The sequence below is a fragment of the Phyllostomus discolor genome, chromosome 5, assembly GCF_004126475.2.
Source record: "Phyllostomus discolor isolate MPI-MPIP mPhyDis1 chromosome 5, mPhyDis1.pri.v3, whole genome shotgun sequence".
In the NCBI taxonomy this organism is placed as follows: domain Eukaryota; kingdom Metazoa; phylum Chordata; class Mammalia; order Chiroptera; family Phyllostomidae; genus Phyllostomus; species Phyllostomus discolor.
Window position 1 is genome coordinate 144,409,040 of NC_040907.2, and position 25,147 is coordinate 144,434,186.

At 41.9% G+C, this 25,147-nt stretch overlaps 1 protein-coding gene across 5 annotated transcripts in view; it reads right to left on the minus strand.

The window, feature by feature from the left end:
* The window catches only part of SLC16A12 (solute carrier family 16 member 12), a 70,104-nt gene that overhangs the window by 20,142 nt on the left and 24,815 nt on the right, over window positions 1-25,147 (minus strand). The window contains exon 1 of one of the 5 annotated variants that reach the window (XM_036026975.1): window positions 8,883-10,029. The exons of 2 other annotated variants lie outside the window; for them this stretch is intronic. The gene's annotated coding sequence lies outside the window, so the exon portion shown is untranslated. Of the gene's footprint in view, window positions 1-1,039; window positions 2,113-4,270; window positions 4,706-8,882; window positions 10,030-25,147 lie in introns of those variants that run through there. 2 more of the 5 variants (XM_036026974.1, XM_036026972.1) reach the window with 2 other exon arrangements.

Consider the following 25,147-nt stretch of genomic DNA (forward strand, 5'->3'; position numbering starts at 1 on the left):
TGGAAAAAGATTTATGATGCAATGTTAAAGCAAAAAAGAAGTCTCTAAAATTGGGTGTATCTTGTAAGAGAAGCTATGTAAAACCATGTAAAAGCTGTAAACTTGTATCTGTCAGAAAGAATACACAGAATATGCAAAAAGGAATATCACTAGGCTGGTATAATTAACTTAGGATTCATTTTCAAAATTGTATCCAATCCCACCTTGTATACAAATTAGTAGATATTCCAGGTCTACTCCTGCAGTATAAGTCTGAGCACAACAATCTTCTTTGTATTGCCATATCATAGCACTTAATTAATACTGCACAATGAAAGGCCCATGAACCACAGAGGATACACTGAGAGAAAAAGCCCCTGGCAGAATAAAATGTTCTGTTTCTTTACAAAAATATTAGGCATCATTAATTTTTACTTTGCCTCTGCTATCCTCAGATGATTCTGTTTCCATTTGTTTTAGTTGAGCAACTTCTCTTTGGCATTCCCACATTTTATAAGTTAAGAACTGATTTATGAGGATCTCTCAAAAAAAATGCAATGATGTAAATCCAAATTCAAAAAATGTAACACTCTCAAGCCTGGCTGTGGTGATAGCAAAATGAACAAAGGTCTGTTGTCAGCTAGGGTCAACCTGGGTAAAACCACAGAACAGGGAACTTCCTCACAGGATTCCCATGACTTCTCCAAAAGCATCGGCATGCAATGACATTATAAATAATTCCTCATGAATAGTCGCCAGGAGCCTCAGAAGCCTCAGAGATGGACACTACTGTCCCCTTTTGACCATGACAAAGCTAAAGCTCAGAGAAGGGAAAGGACCCTCCTGCCATTGCTGCATGTGAGTCCAAATGGAGACAGGCAGCTCTGGCCGATTGATACAGCGCACTTGCCCACCTGCCCTCCAGGTTTCAAAATCATTATGGGGCACTTCAACAAGCCATGTGAGCAATGCCAAAGCTTAAGCACCTATGCTTGTGAGTGACCACATCACAAGGAAGCAGGGGGCCCCCCAAGATTAGCACAGGGATATAACTACTCACAAAACAACTCCTGAGAGTTTCTTTCAAATCAGGTCACTCAGCAGATTTCTATGTATTCAAAAGAAATGCACAGGTCAGACAGGCTAACCTCGTTTCCTAGAGACTTTGCAGCAGCTTGCAGTTCCCCTAGAATAACAGCCTGAGTGTTCTTGTGAATAATTAACCCACCTCGCAGTACACAAATATGGTAAAGTGTTCTTTTGAGTTGATATTATACCTAAAACCATATGGAAAGCAAGCATGTTACCATCACTCAATTCTTCATTTTCTTAACCAGACTCCAATTTATTTGATTTTGACATCCAACCACTAAAGTATATAAATGAATTCTGCATCTCATTATGGATTCAGAAACATTCTTTTGAAACAAAAGGGTTGCTATACTATAACATTCCTCTAAGATCACTCCTTAACAGCACAAGTTGGGATATATTCTCAATATCACTGTATCCCCAAGTTCTTAACTAAGCTTCTTGCTCTTTCTAATACTGCATTCTGTTTCTCCTTTTGTGCCCTGATTGTAACCCAAAATTTATGAACTAGAAAAGAATGTCCAATTTAAGTTGCATTTTTTACCTTGAGTATTTTATGCAGAACAATGCATGTTCTTTGGGCACTGTTTGGATATGATTTTAATACATGCTAATAAAAGCCAAGGATGATTTAAAAACCTAATCATTTGCAAAGAGTTCTTGATAACAGTCAATAGCCTTCCAGTAAAGCATTCCATGTGCAGGGCAAATCTTTCACATTGCCCTCAGTAGAGTTTCCCGAAGTGATCCCTGCTTCTGGTAGAAGCTCTGCACATTTGTTACCATCAGTACACAGCTAGAGAGAAGGCAACAGCGGTCCTGGAACCACTTGTTTTGGTAGGTTCCCAACTCTCTTCCCACTTGTCTTTCCTCCATCCATCCATCTATTTCAAAAGGTACTGCCTTCAGCTTTAGCAGTACCTTTAATTTTGTATATTTGTTTGCATCCCCAAAAGAGGCAAAGGCGTGTGGCAGATATCTTGAAAGATATCAAGAGTAGGTATCAAGAACACTGGTACAAGTGACACTATTAGTTTTACGACCCTATGTAAGTCACTTTCTCTGTGGCGCTGTTTCTAATCTATAGAACCAGGACATCAAATCACTGACATCTATCCTTTAAACCAGGTGACTGATTAGTAAGTGTCTCTTACCCAATATGTAAGTTACCTGATAGATTGGGCATGCTCAGTATACCCTGGCTTTCCTCTTCATTACCTAATACCTCTTTGAAGGAGGAGACAACTCCTCTTTGTTTTTACTTAAGAATCATGGAATTTGCCAGTCTCTCTTTTTTTACACATTTCTAAAACATTCCTGTAATACCACTAATATGTCTGAAATATCTCCTGGTGTATTTATTGCTGGTTCTACCCCAACCCAGGACTTCAGGCCCTAATTAACATCCTTGGCCTGCGCTTGGAATCCCAGAGGACACCGTGTATATGGAAGGACAACCTTCCAAGTATGCTGTGAGAGAATTCCAACCCTTTCCTGCACAGCCTTCATATCAGGGGAGCAAAGTATTCCTGCAGGTAGCCTTACAGACTTCTCTCCTGGGGACAAACTCTGAGAAGGACTGAACAGGGGAGGGAAGGTGAAGAGACCCCCTTCTCTCTGCTCAGGTGTGCAGTTTCTGGCCCAGGGACCAGCTGTTATTTCCACTTGGAGTCTGGGTCTTGGGGACGCTTGCTAATGCTATGGGTTTATTCATTTTGTTGTTCCGAGACATTACGCCTGTGGTATGAAAAAATGTTATTCTGAAATGAAGACTAGGGATCCGCTTTTTTAAAAACACTCTGCTTCTCTCTATTTAGTCCTCAAATGGATCCTGGTAACAGGAGAGTAAATAATTACTGACTTCAACCAGAAATTTTTGGATGTTTTTCAGGGACCTTTGGGCACTAAACTGAAACATTGACCTTTGCTAATGAAGCTGCCAATGTTTCTACATTGTGTATGAGACTCTGGGACAGGAATACTTTACATAAGACCTAGAATAAACAGCAGAGTGATTTATATGGTATTTGGTCTACAGAAAGAGAGAAAAAGGTACCACTCATGATTCACAGATTTGGCAGAGAGAACAGAAAGCGAGATTCTTTCCCACCCCGTCAGCTCCTCATCCACAGAGCCACTGATTCTAGGCAACATCAGAAAAATGCTTACTTCTGAGTCTAATAGTTTGTTGACAGTATACTCTTAGCCAGGAGCTTGCCACCCGCTCCCATTCTCTGCAGTAATAGGGTTCTTTTCTCTCCGAGTTGGAAGTACATGTGAAAGAAGTGACAGGCCTGAGCTGTAGCCCTCTTTGAAGAAAACACGACATCTAATCAAATATCTCAGTGGCTGGCACAATGTCTAGTAAAGCTGGTGCTTAAAAATGTGTGTGGTTCAGTGAATACATTTTTGTGTCTAGTTCAGTGGCCTTGCACAACTCTATTTCTAATTTTGCACTTTCATAGCATAAGGAATTACTAGGTCACACTGTGTTATGTTCCAGGCTTCTGGGCTGCAGAGGAGACACTTGGGGTTTGTGATGCTTGTCACAGAGTCTTTCTGTTAGTCAAGAGAGAGCCTTTTATTGAGGAATAGTGCTGCCTGTGTATACCACAACATCTCCCTCACTGTGTAGTCACAGCGCCCACCATGTTGTCAAGATGGGAGGGGTAACAAGCCAAATATCTCAGTCAGGTATTTCAAGTTCACCCCGCACACCACGGAGTGTTGTGGAGACTGGTACTTGAGGGAGAGTGCAGGCAGAAGAGTGGGAGCTCCCTAAGAGTAGGGCGCCCCTGATGCTGCCAGTCGCCACCCTGTCCCCAGTGCCTAGGAGAGTGCCTGAAAGACAAGATGTGCGCGATAAATATTTAGTGAAGGAACACCTCTAATTCTCAAGTTCCGGACATTTCCCAAATCACACGGACCGGGCTTCGGGGAGCTTGAGGAAATGGGGGCAGGAAATTACCCAGCCTATCTTTGTTCCTTTTATCCACTGTCAAACCAGATTAAGTAGCATTCCCAGCATCTGAGTAAGAGCTCGCTAAGTGAATATATCTCACTAAGTACACCGCAGCATGGCCAGGCCCTGACCCGAGACCAGGCCAAACCTGGAAACAGAACTTCACTGCCAGCTTGGCCCTCTCTCCTTGTGTTTGCAGAGTGGCCAAAAAGGAGTGTGGACTGCTGGAGGGCTCACCTACAGAGCCTGGCACCCGGCCCGCTGTCTGCCCCACACTGCTCAGGCCATCAAATTCCACAGGCCCTGAGAGATGTTTGTTCTTGCGCTCTGTAGACACTGCTCACTGCTTGAGCCGCACAGCAGGTCACAGAAAGGACAAGGTGCTGCCAAGGCTGAGAATGTGGCGGGCTCTTTTGTGCAAGACCGAGGACCTGAATTTCTCCCCGCAAATGAAAACATTAGAAACAATTTCATAAAAATTCTTTCAAGATACCAGTGGTCATGTTTATCTGTATCCTGATAGTTGCAGCAGTGAGGTCTGAACCAGTTCTTTCCACATCCTTTTGGTTTTGGATGAAGGAAAGAGGTGGTGAACTTGAAAGGCCTTGGAAATAGTTCCTAACTTTTTTTTTGCTATAGTTGACATTTGGTAATAGCATTTTTAATAGTGCTCTTATTATTTTTTTCAATTACAGTTAGCATTCAATGTTATTTCATACTAGTTTCAGGTCTTTACCAGAGTGGTGAGACAACCATATGATTTACAAAGTGATCCCTGCGATAATTCCCACCTGACACCATGCATAGTTATCACAATTTATTGACTACATCCCTTATGCTGTACTTTACATCCACATCACTATTTTATAACTGCCAATTTATGCTTCATCTCTTCACTTTTTTCACCCAGTCTTGCAGCCTCCCAACCATCTGGCAACTGTCAGTCTGTTCTCTACATCTATGAGTCTGTTTCTGTTTTGTTTGTTCATTTACTTTGTTATTTAGATTTCACATATAAGTGAAATCATATGGTATTTTTCTTTCTCTGTCTGGTTTATTTTACACAGCATAATACCCTTTAGGTCCATCCAGGGTGTCACAAATGATAAGATTTAATTCTTTTTACAGCTAAGCAATATTCCAGTGTGTATGTGAGCCACATCTTCTTTATCAACCACTTATTAATGGGCACTTGGGTCGCTTCCATATCTTGGCTGTTGTAAATAACACTGCAATAAACACAGGGGTGCATATATCTTTTCAAATTACAGTTTTGGATTTCTTTGGGTATATGCACAGAAATGGAATTGCTAGGTCCATTCCATTCCGCCAGTTCCATTTTTAATTTTTTGAGGAACCTCCATACTGTCTTCCACAGTGGCTGCACCAATCTGCATTCCCTTTTCTCTGCACCCTCTCCAACACTTGCTGTTCTGTTGATTTATTGATGACAGCCATTTTTTTAGGTGTGAGCTAATATCTCACTGTGGTTTCAATTTGTATTGCTCTGATGATTAGTGACATTGAGCATCTTTTCATGTCTGTTATCCACCTGTATGTCCTCTGTGGGGAAATGTCTATTCAGACCCTCTACCCATTTTTTAATTGGATTCTTAGGTTTTCTTATTTGGTGGAAGGGTTGAGTTATCTGAGTTCTTTATAAATTTTGAATATTAACTCCTTATTGAATGTATCACTAGCAAATGTATATCTTCTCCCATTCAGTGGGTTGCCTTTCATTTTGTTGATGGTTTCCTTTGTTGTGCAAAACTTTTTAGTTTAATGTAGATACATTTGTTTATTTTCTCCTCTGTTTTCCAAGGAGATAGATCAGAAAAAAATATTACTAAGAATATTTTACTACATTTGTTTTTTCTGGAGTTCTTATGGTTTTGAGTCGTTAATTCAATTTGCATTTATTCTTGTATATGTTGTAAGAAGGTGTTCTAGTTTCATTTTCTTCACATGTATCTGTCCAATTTTCCTGACATCATTTGTTGAATAGATTGCCTTTGCCCAACTGTATATTCTTGCCTCCTCTATTATATTTTAATTGATCATATAGGTATGGATTTATTTCTGGGCTCTCTATTCTGTTCCATTGATATATATGTCTGTTTTATGCCAGCACCATGCTATTTTGATTACTATAACCTTATAGTATAGTTTGATATCTGGTAGCATTGATACCTCCAACTTTATTATTTATTTCCAAGATTGCTGTGGCTATTCAGGGTCCTTTGTGAGTTCATATAAATTTTTGGATTATTTGTTCAAGTTCTGTGAAATATATACCATTGTTTGATAGGGAATGCACTAAATTATAAATTACTTTGGGTAGTATGAACATTTTAATTCTTTCCATCCATGAGCATAATATACACTTCCATTTATTTGTATCTTCTTCAATTTTTTTCAGTGTCTTATAATTTCTTGGGTACAGGTCTTTTGCCTCTTTAGTTTAATATACTCCTGGGTATTTATTTTTTTGATGTAATTGTAAAGGGGATTGTTTTCTTTGTTTTTCTTTGTGATAGTTAATTATTGGTGTATAAAAATGCAACTGATTTCTGAATATTAATTTTGCATCCTGCTACTTTACTGAATTCATTTATCAGTTCTAATAATTTTCTTGTGGAATCTTTAGGGTTCTCTATTATATATAGCATCAAGTTAGCTGCAAAAAATGACAGTTTTACTATTTCTTTTCCAGTTTGGGTGGCTGTGAACCCAGGGCCACCTGGTAGGAGCTACAAAGTGATCTACAGTTGTTTGCTGCCTGTGCAGGACCTAGATTTGCATGGCAGAAGCTACACTACGAACCAAGGTCAGCTGCCACCAGTACCAGGCCTGGGGCAGCTCAGCTAATGGCACCAAGCACCCAGAGCCCCGCGACTGCTTGCACACTGTCATAAGGCTCAACTGCTGAAAGAGCCTCAGGCAGTGTGCAGGCTCCGTGAGGCAGTCACTCAGGGAGTCACAAGGGTGGGGCAAGTTAATATGGATTTAGATTTGGAACGAGTGCTGAATCTGGGGCCACTAAGCAAAAGTCACCAGGCACACTGAGGCCAGCCACTGCCTGCCTACAGCCCATGGACCTTTGAGAGTCAAGTTTTCTTGTTTGTTTTGTTTTGTTTTGAAGGCTGCCAAAGCCAGGTGCTTCACGTTGAAACAGTCCCGGGTGGTGTATGAGTTGGGTGGGCAGGGTCCCAGGAAGTCAGCAGGGTGGGGCAAGTAAAGTTCACTAGACTCATGCAGATTCAGAATTGGCTGTGTGGGAAGAGGATTCAACACAGGGACAATGGCAGCTGTCCCTCCAGCCCTCACCCTGAAGCTGTACAGTCAGTTTCTCCCTTGTGTTCCTGGCACCTCCCAAGCCTCTGTCCCACACCAGAACCTAGGGTGAGTGTCTTTAAGCCAGTGGGTCTGCGCATGGCCCTTTAAGAGGTCACTTAGATTTCCAAAAGCCCTCCATCTCACCCAGGTGAAAAAAACCCAGATTTTCACAGCCAGATGTTTCAGGGCTCCTCTTCCTGGCACTAGTGCTCTAGGCTGAGAAGCTCAGTATGGGGCTGGGACCCCTCTCTTCTCAGGAGAGACCTCTGCAGCTGAGATATGATTTTCAACTGCCACACGTGGATGTGGGGCCAAGCTGTTTCACATCTCTGCTCCTCCTACCCATTTTCATGTGGCCTCTTTTTTACATCCTTAATTAGAGGACTCTGTTCGCTAGTCCTCAGATGGTTCTCCAGGTTGACTGTTCTGTAATTTAATTGTAATTTCTCTGCGGTCACAGGAGGAGGCAAGTCCAGCATTTACCTACTCCATCATCTTGACTCAGAACTCTCCCTAACTGTTTTTTTGCCTGTGAGCTCACCCTACACATATGTAAATACTTCATTAGCCAAACACAGGAGTAGTTATACTTTTAATATGTTATCTGTTGATTAATATATAAAGACAATAGTTAAAATGAATTTCATACTATTTTCAAATACATTTTTTGTTTTATGAATTAGTAAGGCACTTACAAACATTTGAAATCGTAACTGTGTATGATATTATTCTGGCCACTGAGAATGCTGCATGTATTTGTGGATTTGCACACCCTGTACTAATTCTGTCATCTCCTCCCAGGTCTGAGACTCCCAGATTAGAAGACCTCAGTGTTTATTAAGAGTAAGGGGAATGCCTTGGCAAACATAAATTTCCTTCTGGTCTACTAAGTATTTAATTATTCAAGGTCCCAATAAGAACTGGGAAATTGGGGAGACTTCAACAAATACACTATTTATAAAGCTATGAACTGTGTTCACAAAATCCAATCAGGTCAGTGGAGTTTCTAAAGCTAGTGACAGTTGGAAGTCACTACCACCTCTAGGCCTGAGGCGCCAAGGGAGAGAGCAGCTACCGGAACCTTCTACGTAGTCACTATAGAGAGTCTTGGGTAAATCAAGGATCTACAAGGATCTGACAGTAAAAGAAGCAAGGCAATAAATGCATCAGCCTCACACTCTTCCTGCCTTTCAAGTCCTATCAAGTCTGAAGCCAAGGCAGTCCAGTTGACATAGCCCATACATGTCAACAACCCAGGACAGGGTGGAAATGGGCTGGACAGTGGACTTGGAGGGGCAAATAGAAACTGTCCTGTACACCAGTGTAACCTGTAAGCTTGCCATGTGTTGTTGCACTGTGGCTGTGGTTTAAAGATGAGGTAAACTTCTGAGTCAGTGCTGGACTTTGCCTTTAAACTAGATCTAGTTGCTCGAGGTTACCAACTCAAATCTGTTGTCATATTTCAAATACAAAACTCAACTGTGGAACCAACCTCCTGTTTCTGCACTCTCACCTTTAAATAGACAACTCCAAAATCTGCGCCTCTGCTTCCAATCTTCCTCCCAAGTTGCAGACTCAGATTTCCAACAGCCTTTAAGGTATCTCATACTCACAGGCCCAAAAGAGCACGCCAGCTATTCTCTCCTGCAAATGATTTTTTTAATGATTTCTCTATTTTCCCACTAAGCATGCTAGAACACTGAGTTCTTTGACAACTTCACAACTTTCATAACGAGTCCAACACTCATCACTTCCACTTGTATCCCTCCCACATCTGCCCTCCCCTTTAAATTTCCTGTTGTCTTGTGCCTGAGCTAAGTCAGAGCCTGTCCTAGCTGGCCTGGTTCAATCCTGACTCTGCCATGTGTGCAGTGACCCTGTTTAGGCTTTGTCACACTTACTAATTGTGAGTTCTTCCTTAGAGTCTCGGTGATTTCCTTAGCTGTTCGATACACCCATGTATAGTACCTATAGTTGGAGACAAAGACCTTCTTCCCACGGATTCCATGTGGCAGGAGCTCCAGTACTGTTGGCAACCCCGGCCTTTCTCTGCCTCCTCACTTTTCTCCACAGGAGGCAGAGTTAGTTTTCTGATTCACATGTTTGGGAGTAACACCTGTACAAGCTCATCTTAGACTTTCTCTTTCTTTCTTTTTTTTTTTCTTCACTTGGGATCTGCCTGTTAGAGAGTGCTCATCCTTCTCAGTTATTCCACGCTGTAAATGAAATAGGGACAGGAATCCTTGCAATTGGGCCTGTGGTTGTTTGGGAGCTGTGAGGGGCTGTGGCTGGCTAAGTCTGTCTCTTTTATGGGACACTACTACATTCCTGCTTAGCTGGTAGTTCTAAGGCTCATTCCCCAGTTATCAATATTATTAGCACTTAAGGTGACATTCTGACCATCATCTGTTCAATACTTGTTTCTACCTCTACGTTGGTTTTGAACTGAGGGAGAAAAATGAATGGTTTTATTGATCTTGTCAAATCTCAATTCCTACCCTCATGGACTTTTTAAGAAAATAAAATGAAGTCATCCATTTTATTCCACAAAGCATAAATTCTGTCCATACTAAGCATTCAAATAAAATAAATGTTAGCTGTTATTCCTACTGTTGTTCTTATAGACTGCCTCCAGGAGCCTTAGAAAAGGGATAAGGCATTGAAAGTTTCAATACCTTATGATTATTATAATATTTTACATCAAGATAGTGTGGGAGAATAACAGCTACACCAAGTGGAACTTCATACACTGCAAAACAGGGTCTATCACCATTTCCTCTCCAAAGACTTCACACAGAGGCGTTTACCTGCGTTCTGAGCTGGGTGTGAACAATGCTCTGAAAGAGCATTTCTCTGGGGAGGAGGCAGACAGGAGGCCCTTAGGCCATGATGCAGCTCTGAACCGTAACATAACACAGCTCAGACAAAAACTGTTAAAAATAAAAAAGAAACCCACATTTCTCTGACAGGATATTCCTCTCTAAAGAATTCTCAGGGTTGCCCACCACCCCTCAGTTACACCACTACTGTTTAGGCCTCTAAAACTACACTATGAATATGGACGCTCCGTTACCTTTTCAAGCACATAGAACAGTGCCCTGGGCATGGGGTCAGACACATCTGGCTTTGAAATCCAGCTCAGACAATTAGGAGCTGTGTGACCTTGACCATGACTTAGTTGGCTGCATCTCAGCCTCCTGCTATGTATGCTGGGGTTCATAGAGCTCCTGATACTTATTAACATATTCATATGAACAGATATTGATTTCCTTCCTTTTAATATTAGAAGATACATTTTCATCTTCATTTGTTTGTTTTAATACTTTTCTAAATTACAAAGTGAAGCAATTACATACTTTGATAGCTATACACTGGGCACTCAAGAAATGCTTAACTAAGTTAAACTTATACTAGTTACTGGCTCAGAAATTTTTAGTAAATTATTAGTAAATAACTAGAAATTATTAGTAAATAAATATCTTCATCATAGCTGAACATACTGATACTTATTTTTTCAGAGTATCAAAAGAAAAGAGTGCAGGAGAGATCCAGCGACTTCATCTTTCTATGTCAATTCCCCCTCATGATGTAGAGACAACACAAAAGTGTTAACTCATGGGAAGGATGGCAGAGAGAAAATGACAGGACAAACAATCCAAGAATGTCATGCTCCTTAAACATTTAAACTAACTTTGACTTCTTTGTAGTATTTAGCTGTTTCTTTCTTTTGAATTAGGCACTGAAATTCTCTACAGGCAACTATCCATATACCAAATATCTGTGTCCATTTTCTCTTCTCTCTTCAATGATTTTTCCTAAATTGTACACAGATGGCATGTTCACTCTATGGGTTATTACAAAGCCTTTACAAATGAAGGTATGAAAACTGTAGCAGCACCGAAAATGCCTAATTCATTAGGTTAACTCATAATCAGAACACAAAAATCTCATGAGTGTGCTCTCTGAGTACAGTTACAGCACATACACATGGGTCCCAGAGCCCAGACTTTATGTCAGAATCCTGGGGCAGGAGGAGTTCTATTTCTGTTGGGGTCCTGACGGCATCGGCCGTGGCTGTTGGTGGCCATCTTGCTTTCAAGAAGAGAAAGCCGAGCTGAGACCAACACCAGCACAGAGCGAGGCGAGCAAAGTCAAGAGCCACAGAGAGATGATTCCTGCTGGCCTCATCGAGCACCAGGAAGGAAAATCTCACACAGTTCCCTCTGCCTCCTGATGGATCCTGGCGCTTCCCTGTGTGGCCCAGCATGGTATGGAGCGCCCCTCCCTCTGGGAACTTAACGGTCACAGCCTTTTCCCTCAGGAACCACATTCATTGCTGTTGGGAGTTCCTGCGAAAATTCTCTTGACATTTCTCCATTAGTTGTTCTGATTAAGTCCAAGTACTACATCACTACGTGCTTCTCAGACTGGAGGACACAAAGCCCCAATTCTGCGCAGGGAGGATGCAAAACAAGAGTATCGGATATATCTTTCTAGAGTATCCAGTTTATTCCAAGATTCGGAAGAACCCAGTACTTTAATAACTGTCCCCCATCCCACAAATATGGAAGAAAAGAAGGGCAGGGGCAGGCAGCAGAGCCTCAGGGAAAAAGTCTCTGAAGTTTCACCCATGTGGGAGGTGAGGGGGTGGACTTGTGGCAAGGGTGGCCTCTCCTCTTGTCCCCTAGGGTGCTCCAGGCCATACTCCAAGATGCCGGGTACTCTCCTGATTTGAATTCTGTGCAGAGAATGCTGGGGCCATTCACACACCTCCATCCTCCGCTGGACCAGGTCCTCTCTCCCACAGACAATGTGTACTTCTTGTGCTGCTCCCACCCACAGCTGTTTGTGTCTAGCCTTTGGCCGATCTCCTGCATCATGTTGCCGACCCTCCGGAGTTTAGCACCTTCAACTTCAGCATTTGAAATACAGGAAGTATGTGGATTGACCTTCCCAGAGTCTTTGTGACCCTGTCTTAGCCATCTGCAATTTAAAACATTACAGCGGCTTTACTTGGGTCCATTTGCCATGCTGCTTCTTGATGGAGAGCCTACAGCATACAAATCTGAAGAGAATCTAAGACCCTCCTAGCCACCCCTGCCAGACCTGACAGTGGCCAGAGGGAGAGGCTGGGGTCCCACTGTTAGGCTGCCCAGTATGGAGGGAGTTTTCATTGTTGGTTCGCTCTGGGACTTCACTACTGCAGCTGCTGCTGGTGCAGTGTGTGGAGGGGGAGCCCCCAGAGCCATGCTGGGAGGCGGGGCTGGGAGTGGTGGTCCTTGAATCCAGGATGACTGTGGGACTGGCTGGCTCTCTGGCCTGATGGCTATACTGTCTGGGTTAGGGAAGGACTGTGGCTGTCGAAGTCTGGGGAAGGATCTTACCGTGATGGTGTGGCCCTCCACCTTGCAGTTTTTCAGTTCTCAGAATCGAGTGTGTGGACATCTCTCTGTTGTATCTCCTATCTATTATTGAGCCCTGGATCTGGTCCTGCTCAAACCCTAGGTTCATCATTACCTCAGTCACCCGGGGGTCCATGTTGTCACAGGGTGACTCCTGAGACCTGAGTTCCTCCTCCTGGCCCATGTTTAGCCATGGGTCCCTCATTAATTCTTCTAGAGTTCCTCTGTCACTGAGGTCAAGGGTCATTAATTTATTTAAGAGTTCTTCACACTCAAAAGACTTGAAACAGGGGACACGGTAGTGACCACTCAGTATATGCTGGTGTAGTCCCTCAAGTTCTCCCCCTGGAAAAGCAGGGGTGCCAGGGACCCTCATATACAGAACCATTCCCAGGCTCCACATATCCACTATGGGGCTGTCCTAGGGGCCCAGGAAAAGCTCTGGGGAGGCATAAGGGAGGCATGCTCAGCTTGTGGCTGATAAACTTGGTGCCAAGGCCACAATCTGCAAATTTGATGTTATTCTCACTGTCAGGTAGTGTGTTCTCTGGCTTCAGGTCCCTGTGGACAATGCCCCCCTGGTGGCAGTACCACACAGCCGATACTAGCCACCAGAAAATACCTGGGGCCTCGTTCTCAGTAATGCAGCCATGGTTCTGCAGATAATCAAACACATCCCCTTTGCTCACATGCTCTAAAGCAAGGAATACTGTTTCCTCAGTGTCAATCACTTCATACAGTTTGGTAATGTTGGGATGATTCAAGACCTTGAACAGTGGACTTCCTGAAATTGTCTGGAAGAGCCCTGCTAATTCATGACTTTGACAGCCACTACTGTCCTGGTCAGAATGTGCCAGTCCTGCCTCACCCTGGCAAAGGTTCCCTGGCCAATGGTATTCAGTAACTCCCAGTGGCCAATATGATCTTCCCTTGAAGTTACTCTTTATCTTACATGGCCCGAGATAGGGCAGTTTAGGACCGGAAAAAAGAGAGGGGTGACAATTATCTCTTGGGTTTGTTTTCTGTCCAGCATCTATGGCCTTTCCTTTAGACAGCAACATCTCAGTTTCCCTGTGGGCATCTTACCCAGTCTCACCTCACGCATCTTGGAAAGCTATATGCTCCTGGAGAGGCCGAGCTAATAAGAGCCACAATTACTCATTTAGAGACTTATGAACCAAGCTAGGCAAAAAATAGTCAGCCCGGCACATTTGCTGGACCAATTGGGAAGAAGTTCCCAAGTCACAGAAAGGCAGCACAGAGCTGCAGGTGGCTGTTTGTACTTCCACTTGTAGAGATGCGACCTAAAATGCCATCAACTCAGGAAAGAAAAGGAGTGAGAGGTAGAGAAATACATATTTCTGAAATTGTGTAAGTGTCTGAATTCAACTATATCTAAATTCTACCCCTGGGGTTCTCTGTTAAGTAAATAAATGAACTCGTTTTTTGCTTTTAGTCACATCGAGTTTGATTTCTGTCCCTTGCACCTAAAAATCCTGACTAATATTTTGTAAAGCATCCTTATTCTTATCAACCTGGCTCAGAGCTTGTATGAGTTTCTAAGATCATGCAGCAGTACGTGGCTGAGCCAGCACACAAACACCAAACTGTCAAACTTCCCATCAGTGGCTTTTCTCCATCCCATATACATGTGCTACTGGTGTTTTACAGGCTTAAATAAGTGCATTTTTTGCACAAACTGAAATAATCAGATGGGACAGCAGCCATGTCAGAAACAAGAGTCAGGATAATGTGTTGGTAACATAAAGCAGACAAATGAAGGGTTCTCTCTAAAATTACTCTGTCGAAGCACACTGGTACCAAATCAATCATCAGTGTTTCTAATGCTAAACATTCTGGAAGCCCATGAAACTGAAGGATTGTGAGTCATGCAAACACAGTAGAAATAAATGCAAGTAATCATTTTGGCTCCATTCTTATGGGTAAGTTAACCACCCACAGACTACTTTTTTGTTTAAGAATTGTAACACCGGAATGTTTACTATGGACTTTTTCATTGTCTAACATGCAAGTTTGCCAAGATTATTAAATAGAGCATATTTAAAATCAAACAAAAGAATCCGCCAGCCAAGGATCAAACAGGACATGGAGCTAGTTTACTAATAAAAATGTCTTCTATTTCATGTTGTTGATAGGAAATTAATTTGTTCAATTTTTTGGAGTGATATTTGGCAATATCTATCAAAAGATTAAATGAACCTAACTTCCCAACCCAATGTTTCTGCATTGAGGAATTTGTCATATAGTAGCTTTCCCCCAAATGCTCAGATATCTTTGTATAAGGGTGCATTTGCATTATTTATAGCTGTAAACATTGGAATAAGTGCCCATTAGTAAGGAATAAGCTGGATAAATTGTGGTACATTCAGCTTCTAATTTAATATAGCAGATTGAACACACATGTTTACCTTTGTTCTTTCTTAGAGCACGACTTATGGTAAGGAAATAAAAAAAGAAAATAAACCACAAAGATAAAATGAAGGGGAGAGATAATAACAATAGATAAAGATGTGAACCAAATTCTAGAACTGGGAGGCAAATGAACAGATAGTTTGTGACTTAGCAAAACAGAGATCACTGAAACCTAACCCAGTAGAGAAGGAATACAAGGAATAAGCTAAGGGCAAAATCCAAGGAAGACTTGGGGAGGGAGGAACAGAAGACTTCTAAAGGCAGCAAGTGTTGATGGGGTTAAAAATAGGAGAACTGATGGAAAGTCCTTAGAAGTTTTTCCCTCCTGGAAAAAAAATGAGCATTTCCTCTGTGGAAATGCTACACACTATGTTATTAGGGATAGGAGATATAACTAGGGAAAAAGCAAAAGGGAGAAGCACCCTATGAGCACAGGGACATTGAAAGAAAATCATACAGATGGTGAAACCCTGGCCCCATCTGACTCCCAGAACACTAACAGCCAAGTTTCTAACCTCCAGATTGTGTCTGTGGAGATATCAATGTGATTAGCAGGGCAATCCTACAGAAGAAGGACTTGGACAAGCAGTCCACACAAACATAAGCCAATGGCCAGTGAATACATAAAAGGTGCTCAACCTCATTTGCAAAGTCCCCTACTGGGGCATGTGTGAGAGGCAACCGATGGATGCTTCTCTCACAAATCAATGTTTCTTTCCCTCTCTTTCTTCCTCCTTTCCCCTCTAAAAAATAAAAACAAAATCTTTAAAAAAAACACAATGAGAGAAGTGTGATCCCTAATGTAAGAATTTTAGTTAATTATAATAATAATGTACCAATAGTGGTTCAACAATTGTGACAAAGGCACCATACCAATGCAAGATGTTGATACTAGAGGGAACTATGGGGGCTGGACAAACCCTGTACTTTCTTCTCCAGTTTTTGTAAACCTAAAACTGCTCTAAGAAATAAAGACTGAAACACATGAGCATATATGCAATGAGATAACACTACACACACACCAGGTTGATACAAAAGTTTATAAAATTAGCTACACCAAGTGTCAGCAAGGATGCAGGGCAATGAGAACTGTCATACACTGTTGGTGGAAGTGTGCCATAAACTGATAACATTATCTTGGAAAAACCACTTGACATTGGTTATATAATAAAGTCAAATATAGGCATTCCACATGACCTCACCTAAGTTACATACCAACAGAAATGCATCCACAAATGCAGCAAAGCACATGTATGAGAGTGTTTATGCAGGCATCCTTTGCAAAAACCCTAAGCAGGAAAAGCCTAAGTGTCTATCAATATTAGTAATTTGAACAAAGGAGTATCAATAGAATGTAGCAATGAGAATGAAAGAATTATTGTGACGTGCACCCACATAAATGAATCTCACCAGCATGACAATGAGCAAAACAACTCCCAAAATCATATGAACAGCAGTGCTCCATGCTCATGAGTTTCATAAACAATTTAAACTGTACAATTTATGTATGTACACATACATGGCAAATGTATAGAGAAAAACAAGGAAGTGAAGTCCACAAAACATAAGACAGTGGTTACCTAGTTGGGAGGAGGGGGGTGTGATCAGAGAGAGGCACACAGGAAGAGGGGTGCTTTCTACAATATTGGTAATGTTCCATTTCTTCATCCAGGTGGGAGTCATATAGAGGAGAGAGAACAGTATGAAAAGGTAACTAGCCCCTCTGGTTTTTTAACTATTCGTCATCTTCACTCTCCAGACCAGGCATTCGCACTGCAGCCAAGTTAGAATATCAATAAGCGAAGTTCAGGGGGCAGAAGGGGCTAGTTCCCTCACATGCTTTCACTGAACTGTGTGAAATGTTCCACTCTCCACCTTCAGAAAGGGCCACAGGAGAGCCCTCTGTTTGAACCAACCTTGTAAAATGAAGGTAGCTGGCAACAATGATAGAAAGGCAGCAAGAAGACTCTGACAATCTCTGTTAAAAGTAAAGGGGTATAATTAGTTCTAAGCAGAAGTTTTCTTAGTGTTTTAAGTATAGCAAGAAGTTTAAGAACTGTACTTAACCTGAGCAGTGGTATTAAGATACTTGAAGAAAAAAATGTACAGGCAGGAAAGAGTGGTACTGAGAATGAGTAAACAGACAAAAGAAATAATATAATAAAGTAAATAAATAACAAAATACAATAAAAGAGGAACTGTGTGTAAGCCCATTTTGATAATGTACCAGAAACTAGGAGTTATGATCAATGTACTCAAAGAAAAAAGTGTTCTAAAACAAAAACTATAAAACATAACTATGCCCCTCACCCCCAACAGTATTAAAGAATGCTTCTGACAGACTCATAGATATAGAGAATAGATTGATGGTTGCCAGAGGGAAGAAAGGTTAGGGGTTGGGTGAAAAAGGGAAGGGATTAAGAAGTACAAATGGGCAGTTACAAAATAGTCACAGGGATGTAAAGTACAGCACAGGAAATATAATCAATAATATCATAATAACTATGTATAATGCCAGGTGAGTACTTGAAATATCATGGGGGTCACTTTGTAAATTATATAATTGTCTAGCCACTATGCCGGACACCTGAAACTAATATAAAATATTCAATCTCAGCTGTAATAGAAACATTTTTATTTTTATGTGTAAAAATATTCATTTTTATTAAATTTCCATTCAGTATGTCAGATAAAATATTTAAATGAAAGAATATCTAGAATTTTTATGAGAACATACTATTGCAAAGTCACACGAGGAAATTAGTCTCACTTCATTAAAGAAAAGTTGATCTCAATTGATCATTCAGTGTTGCCAAAAAAAAAGTTTTTTAAAAAGAATGTTTCTGATTGATGCATACCACTTTAATGGTGAACAGACAGTCCTCAGGGGTAAGAAAATTTACAGGAGCATGTTTTATTTCTCTCCTTCCCAACTGAACAAGTGAGTGAGTTGCTATCTTAAGGAAGTTGTGTTCACAGCTGTACAGAGCAATCCACATAAAGGCTCCTTGCTCCAACTACCCACATTCTTAAGCCACCAGGTACAGGACAGTTGCGTGTAAGCCCGTTCTCTGATCCTACCACCTCTCCCCACTCCTTCTGGAGTTTGGATTCTGGGAGGGAAGCTGGTCCATCAGTGTAAAGCTAACTAAACACATGTATAAAACAAGAACCACAGGTTTATAGAGAGCACTAGAGCAGGCCCCAGGAATCAACTAGGTCATGATGGTCTGCTCAGCTGGCACCCAGCAGCCACATATGGCTCACCCATATGTTTTTTCGACCCTCAAGGGTGAGCTTTTAGAAATTAAAAACAGTTTCCAAAATGTAAAAACCAGGAGGACTTCTGGCCAAGATGGAGGCAAAGGTAGATACACTTTGCTTCCTCACACAACCAAACAAAGGATAACAGCCAATTAAAAAAAAAAACAGAACTGCCAAAAAACTGAACTGTATGGAAGTCCAACAGCCAAGGAGTTAAAGAAGGAGTTAACATTCATCCATGATGTGCCACAACACAGCAACATGGGTTGCCCAACCCTAGCGAATACCAAAGACTCCATCCCTTATAATGTAACAAGTGTGCTGAAACAAAGAAATATGTCCCAAATGAAAGAACAGATCTAAGAAGCACCAGAAAAAGAACTAAGTGATGAGGGGATGGCCAACCTATCAGATGCAGAATTCAAAACACTGGAAATCAGAATGCTCACAGAAATGATTAAGTATGGACATAAAATAGAAGAAGAAGTGAAGGCTATGCAAAGTGAAATAAAGGAAAATACAGGGAACCAACAGTGAAGGGAAGGAAACTGGAATTCAAATCAAAGATTTGGAATGGAAGGAAGAAATAAACATCCAACTGAAACAGAATGAAGAAACAAAAATTCAAAAAAAAAATGAGGAGAGGCTTAGAAACCTCTGGGACAACCTTAAATGTTCCAACGTCCAAATCATAGGGGAGCCAGAATGAAACAAGGAACAGCAAGAAATTGAAAACTTATTTGAAAAAATAATGAAGGAGAACTTGTCCAGTCTGGCAAAGGAAATAGACTTCCAGGAAGTCCAGGACGCTCAGAGAGTCCTGAAGGAGTTGGACCCAAGGAGGAACACACCAAGGTACATCATAATTACAATACCCAAGCATAAAATTAAGGAGAGAATTGTAGAAGCAGCAAGAGAAAAGGAGACAGTTACCTACAAAGCAGTTCCCATAAGACTGTCAGCTGATTTCTCAAAAGAAACCTTACAGCAAGAAGGGGCTAGAAAGAATTATTCAAGGTCATGAAAGCCAAGGACCTATATCTGAGATTACTCTGTCCAGCAAAGCTATCATTTAGAGCAGAAGGGCAGATAAAGTGCTTCCCAGATAAAGTCAAGTTAAAGGAGTTCATCATCACCAAGCCCTTATTACATGAAATGTTAATGTGACTTATCTAAGAAAAAGATAAAAAATATGAACAGTAAGATGACAATAAACTCACAACTATCAACAACTGAACCTGAAAAATACAAAAACAAAAACAAACTAAGCAAACAACTAGAACAGGATCAGAACCACAGAAATGGAGATCACATGGCCCTGGCTGGTGTAGCTCAGTGGATTGAGCGCCAGCCTGTGAACCAAAGGATTGCTGGTTCAATTCCCAGTCAGGGCACATGCCTGGGTTGTAGGCCAGGTCCCCAGTAGGGGGCATGTGAGAGGCAACCACACACTGATGTTTCTTTCCCTCTCTTTCTCCTTCCCTTCCTCTCTCTCTAAAAATAAATAAATAAATAAATCTTAAAATAAAAAAGAAATAGAGATCACATGGAGGAGGGTTATTAGCGGGGAGTGGGAAGAGGGGAGAACGGGGGAAAAGGAATAAACAATAAGAAGCATAAATGGTAGGTACAAAATAGTCAGGGGGAGGTTAAGAATAGTATAGGAGAGACTTCCAGCCAAGACGGAGGCATAGGTAGACACACTGTGCTTCCTCACACAACCAAAATAAGCAATACAAAAATTTAGAAACAAACAAACAAACAAAAAAACAGTACTGACAGAAAATTGAACTGTATGGAAGTCTGACAACCAAGGAGTTAAAGAAGAAACATTCATCCAGATGGTGGGAGGGGCGGAATCAGGCAGCCAGGTGGAGAGGGCTCGCTGCAGGGTAGCGGCTGGTGGACCCTGGGAGTGCAAGGCAGTGGTGGGCAGACCTGGCGAGGCAGCGGATTGTGGAGGGGCTTGGCACACAAGGCGGCTGGCAGACTGAGCTGTCCCACATTCACACACAGATAAACCAGGTAAAATTGGGGAGCGAGATGGACTGTGCAGCCTGGGGTTCCAGTGCAGGGAAGTGGGGTCTCAAGACACCAACTGGGAACACCTGGTGGGGTTGAGATTCTGGGAGGGCCTCCCAGACTCACAGGAGAGTTCACTGGGGATACCCGAGGGGTTCTACAGTGTGCATGAGCCCGCCCACCCGGGAATCAGCACCAGAGGGGCCCAGTTTGCTTGGGTGAGGAGGCGTAAGTGACTGGGTTCTGGCAGAGAGCACAGCAGGTGCCATTGTTCCCCACTGGACCCCTCCCCCACATATGCGTCACATCCCAGCAACTGGTTTGCCACCCCCAACACCTAAGGCTCCACCCCTCAATACGTAACAGGCGCATCAAGACAAAAAAAAAAATGGCCCAAACCAAAGAACAGATCAAAGCTCCAGAAATAATACAACTAAGTGATGAAGAGATAGCCAACCTATCGGATGCACAGTTCAAAACACTGGTGATCAGGATGCTCACAGAATTGGTTGAATTTGGTCACAAATTAGATGAAAAAATGAAGGCCACACTAAGTGAAATAAAGGAAAATATACAGGGAACCGATAGTGATGGGAAGGAAACTGGGACTCAGATCAATGGAGTGGACCAGAAGGAAAAAAGAAACAACCAAACAGAAAAGAAGGAAGAAACAAGAATTCAAAAAAATTAGGAGAGGCTTAGGAACCTCCAGGAAATCTTTAAACGTTCCAACATCTGAATTATAGGGGTACCAGAAGGAGAAGAGGAAGAACAACAAATGGAAAAGTTATTTGAACAAATAATGAAGGGGACCTTCCCCAGTCTGGCAAAGGAAATAGACTTCCAGGAAGTCCAGGAAGCTCAGAGAGTCCCAAAGAGGTTGGACCCAAGGAGGAACACACCAAGGCACATCATCATTACATTAGCCAAGATTAAAATGAAGGAGAGAATCCTAGAAGCAGCAAGAGATAAGGAGACAGTAACCTACAAAGGAGTTCCCATCAGACTGTCAGCTGATTTCTCAAAAGAGACCTTACAGGCAAGAAGGGGCTGGAAAGAAATATTCCAAGTCATGAAAGGCAAGGACCTACATCCCAGATTGCTCTATCCAGCAAAGCTTTCATTTAGAATGGAAGGGCAAATAAAGTGCTTCCCAGATAAAGTCAAGTTAAAGGAGTTCATCATCACCAAGCCCTTATTTTATGAAATGTTAAAGGAATTTATCTAAGAAAAAGAAGGTAAAAAAACACGTATAGTAAAATGACAGCAAACTCACCATTATTACCAACCACACCTAAAACAAAAACAAAAACAAATTGAGCAAACAACCAAAACAGGAACAGAACCATAGAAATAGAAATCACATGGAGGCTCAGCAACAGGGGAGTGGGAGGAGGAAAGAGGGGGAAAAGGCACAGAGAATAAGTAGCATAGATGGTAGGTAGAAAATAGACAGGGGGCCGGTAAGAATAGTATGGGAAATGTAGAAGCTAAAGAACTTATAAGCATGACAAATGGACATGAACTAAAGCGAGGGAATGTGGGTGGGAGAGGGTGGGCAGGGTGGAGGGGGAGTGAAGGAGAGAAAATGGGACAACTGTAATAGCAAAATCAATAAACTATATTTAAACAATGAATAAAAAAGAATAGTATAGGAAATGGAGAAGCTAAAGAACTTAGATGTATGACCCATGGACATGAACTAAGGGGGGAGGGAATGTGAGTGGGAGGGGGTGTGCAGGGCAGAGGGGAATAAACAGGGGGGAATGAGACAGCTGTAATAACATAATCAATAGAATTTATTTAAAAATTAAAAATAAAACAAAAATCTGGAGATTCTGACAATCCTGCCTGGCAAGAACAGTTGGCTTCCACATATTACCTGACTGGCCCCCAATATAGGTCATAGGTCAAGACACTCAGCGAAGTGACTCACAGAGGTGACATAGTCAGTTGAAACAGCAGTGAGACAAGAACAGAGACCAGTGGGCCCTTTGCTACACAACCCTGAAGAGACAAAGTTTGGCCCTTCTCCAGAAGTTGTCCAACTTGCCAACACTTTCATCCCAATGCTCAGAGCAGTCTAGTCATACAAGCCATGGAGCAATGCTCTGACATGGAGCCCGGCCCACCTGCATGGAGCCCAGGCATTCAGAGCTGTCTGGGGTGGTGGGGGACCCACAGCTCCAAGGGTCCCTCATAGTTCTAAGCTTACAACCCCCTTCTACTTGCTGGATAGGAAGAAGATCCTTCCTCAGCTGCAGCTGGAGGTCAGGGAGCTCTAGTACTGAATCCCCAAGAGGTCCTGCCTGCGTCTTTGTGAGCTGGGGAGGGGCCAGAGAAGAGATTTTCTGAAGAGCACATTACTCTTAATTAAAGAAGGTCCATTCTCAAAAGATACAAACTAACGTCTTCCTATTGAGGTCAGAACTATACTTTGTGTATGTATGTTAACTGAGTATTTATTTCCCCAAAATTGTATGAAGGCACATAGACTACAAAAGATAAAGTTAGAAGTAGTTACAATTTTTATGTTCTCTACTTTGGTGCTATTTGAAAATTTAATGAGAAATAAGTATTAGCATTACAATCAGTAAAAAAAAAGTAACATTTCTAGTTCAATTGATTACATTAGCTGTGGTCTCTCATTTATATATACAATTGGCTGAAGTATAATTACAGGCAAGGGAAGTTGTCCCAGATATATAGTTATGTGAACAAATTAAGTTGCAAAATTATACATGACCAACCTGATTTTTATCAAATGTATGTAATATGTGAAGTATCTTCAAAACATCTGGAACATTTTTTTTAGGTTAGGATTTAAAAAGGAAAGACTAAGGCACAGGTGTAAAATGGAACTACAAAGGATGTTAACAGATAAAATCGATCCACTTCCTGGGGGGAGGGTGGGACACAAAACTTGGCCCTAAGATTTCCAGCACATGGACTAGAAAGGGAAACCGAGCTGATTGCATAATTTGTAATGTCTAAGGGAAAGACAAACCAATTGGCCCAAAGCCAGACTGTTTTTTCTAGCAATAATAATAGTAAACACTTACATAGTGCCTGGCACCATTTATTATACCCTCTCATCAATGATCCCAGGGAGTGCTAAAAACTATTAGCACCATTTACAGATGGTGAAATGAAGGCATCCAGAAGTTAATGACTCACAGAAGGTCACACCCTTAAACCTTGCCTGGAGAGCTGGCTCCAGAGTCCCTGCAAATTCAGCTTGAGGCTGGAATTCAGACAGAACAACTTGTAACCGCTACACAACCTCCTCAGTTAATCGGAGAGAAAACTGTGGTATAAAACTAACATCCTCAATAACATTCCTCCAGCAGGCACAGTGACACATTTGGAGGGGCGTTTTAAATTGGACTATAAATGTAAAGTCAGGCGGATAGTCGCACTACTGGCTGGACCACATCACACCACTGCTTAAAATGCTCTAATGGTTTCCTCATTGCCCTGAGAATACCACCTAACCTCTTTGAATGATCTGACCCCCTTCAAACATCAACCTCTTACCACTCTTCCCTCCACCACAGTAGAGCAGCCTCCTGAGCCTTCTTTCTGTTCTCTAAACATGTCAAACTCATTTCTGCCTTGGGGCCTTTGCACTTGTCCTTAGAAATGACCCCCTATGCCATTTTCACATAGCTGGCTCCTCCTTGTCTTTCAGACCTCAGGTCAAATGACTCTTTCCAAGAGACCCCTTCCCCATCATAATAATTTATGGTGTCCCCTGTCCTCCCAACCTGTAGTAACTCTCAATTAAACTCGCTGTTTCATTTTACTCACAGCACACTGATCACCATTTGAAGTTGTCTCATTTATTATTTGTTTTTTTTTTTTTGTCTTCACTACAAAACTGTCAGCTCCATGGGAGAGAGCATCTAGCGTCTCTTCTTTACTGCTGATCTCCCAGCACCTCAAACATGCCTAACATACAGGAGGTTCCCCAATAAATATTCACTGAAATTGAAAAATTAATTGCTTCATAAGTTGAAGACAATTTGATCCTCACCATGTTGCTTTTAATTTGAGTTATGTAGGTTAGCTACTCACACAATCCAGCCTCACAACGGCTTGAAAGCCCTGCCTTGGTCCAGGCAGCCTAGGGAGCAGACAGCCTGCTCAACCACCACTACGTGCTGGGATTCAGCCAGCAGGGATGCCCACAGAAATAGTCCTCCAACCACTGAGGACTGGATCCCACATGCATTCTCCAGCTGACGGACACTGCTCCTGTGCAGAACTCAGCCACTTGCCCAGGAGTTTGTACCATTTCAGAGCCATGCACTGGAAGGCCATCAAAAATGTGTCAAGTGTCTCAAGCCCTTGGGCTTATGGAAGCAAAAAAAATCAGTCATCTTGGCTGAACATTTGCCAGGCATCAATTGAGTCAATACCCCTTCCATCAGGAGCATGCAGTTAAGTCTCCAGCTGCCAAAGCACGTTGGTTGCCACAGACTAAGGCCAACCCAATGCATACAAATATTCATTTGGCAGAGGATCAAGAATTTTCCAACTTCCAATCAACTAAGCCTCCATTTATTCAAAGAAGCCAGCAGACAGCTTTCTCTATCTCTTTATCAAAGATTGATAGGAAATGTGTGTTCTACCCACAATCAAAACTATAATCTGA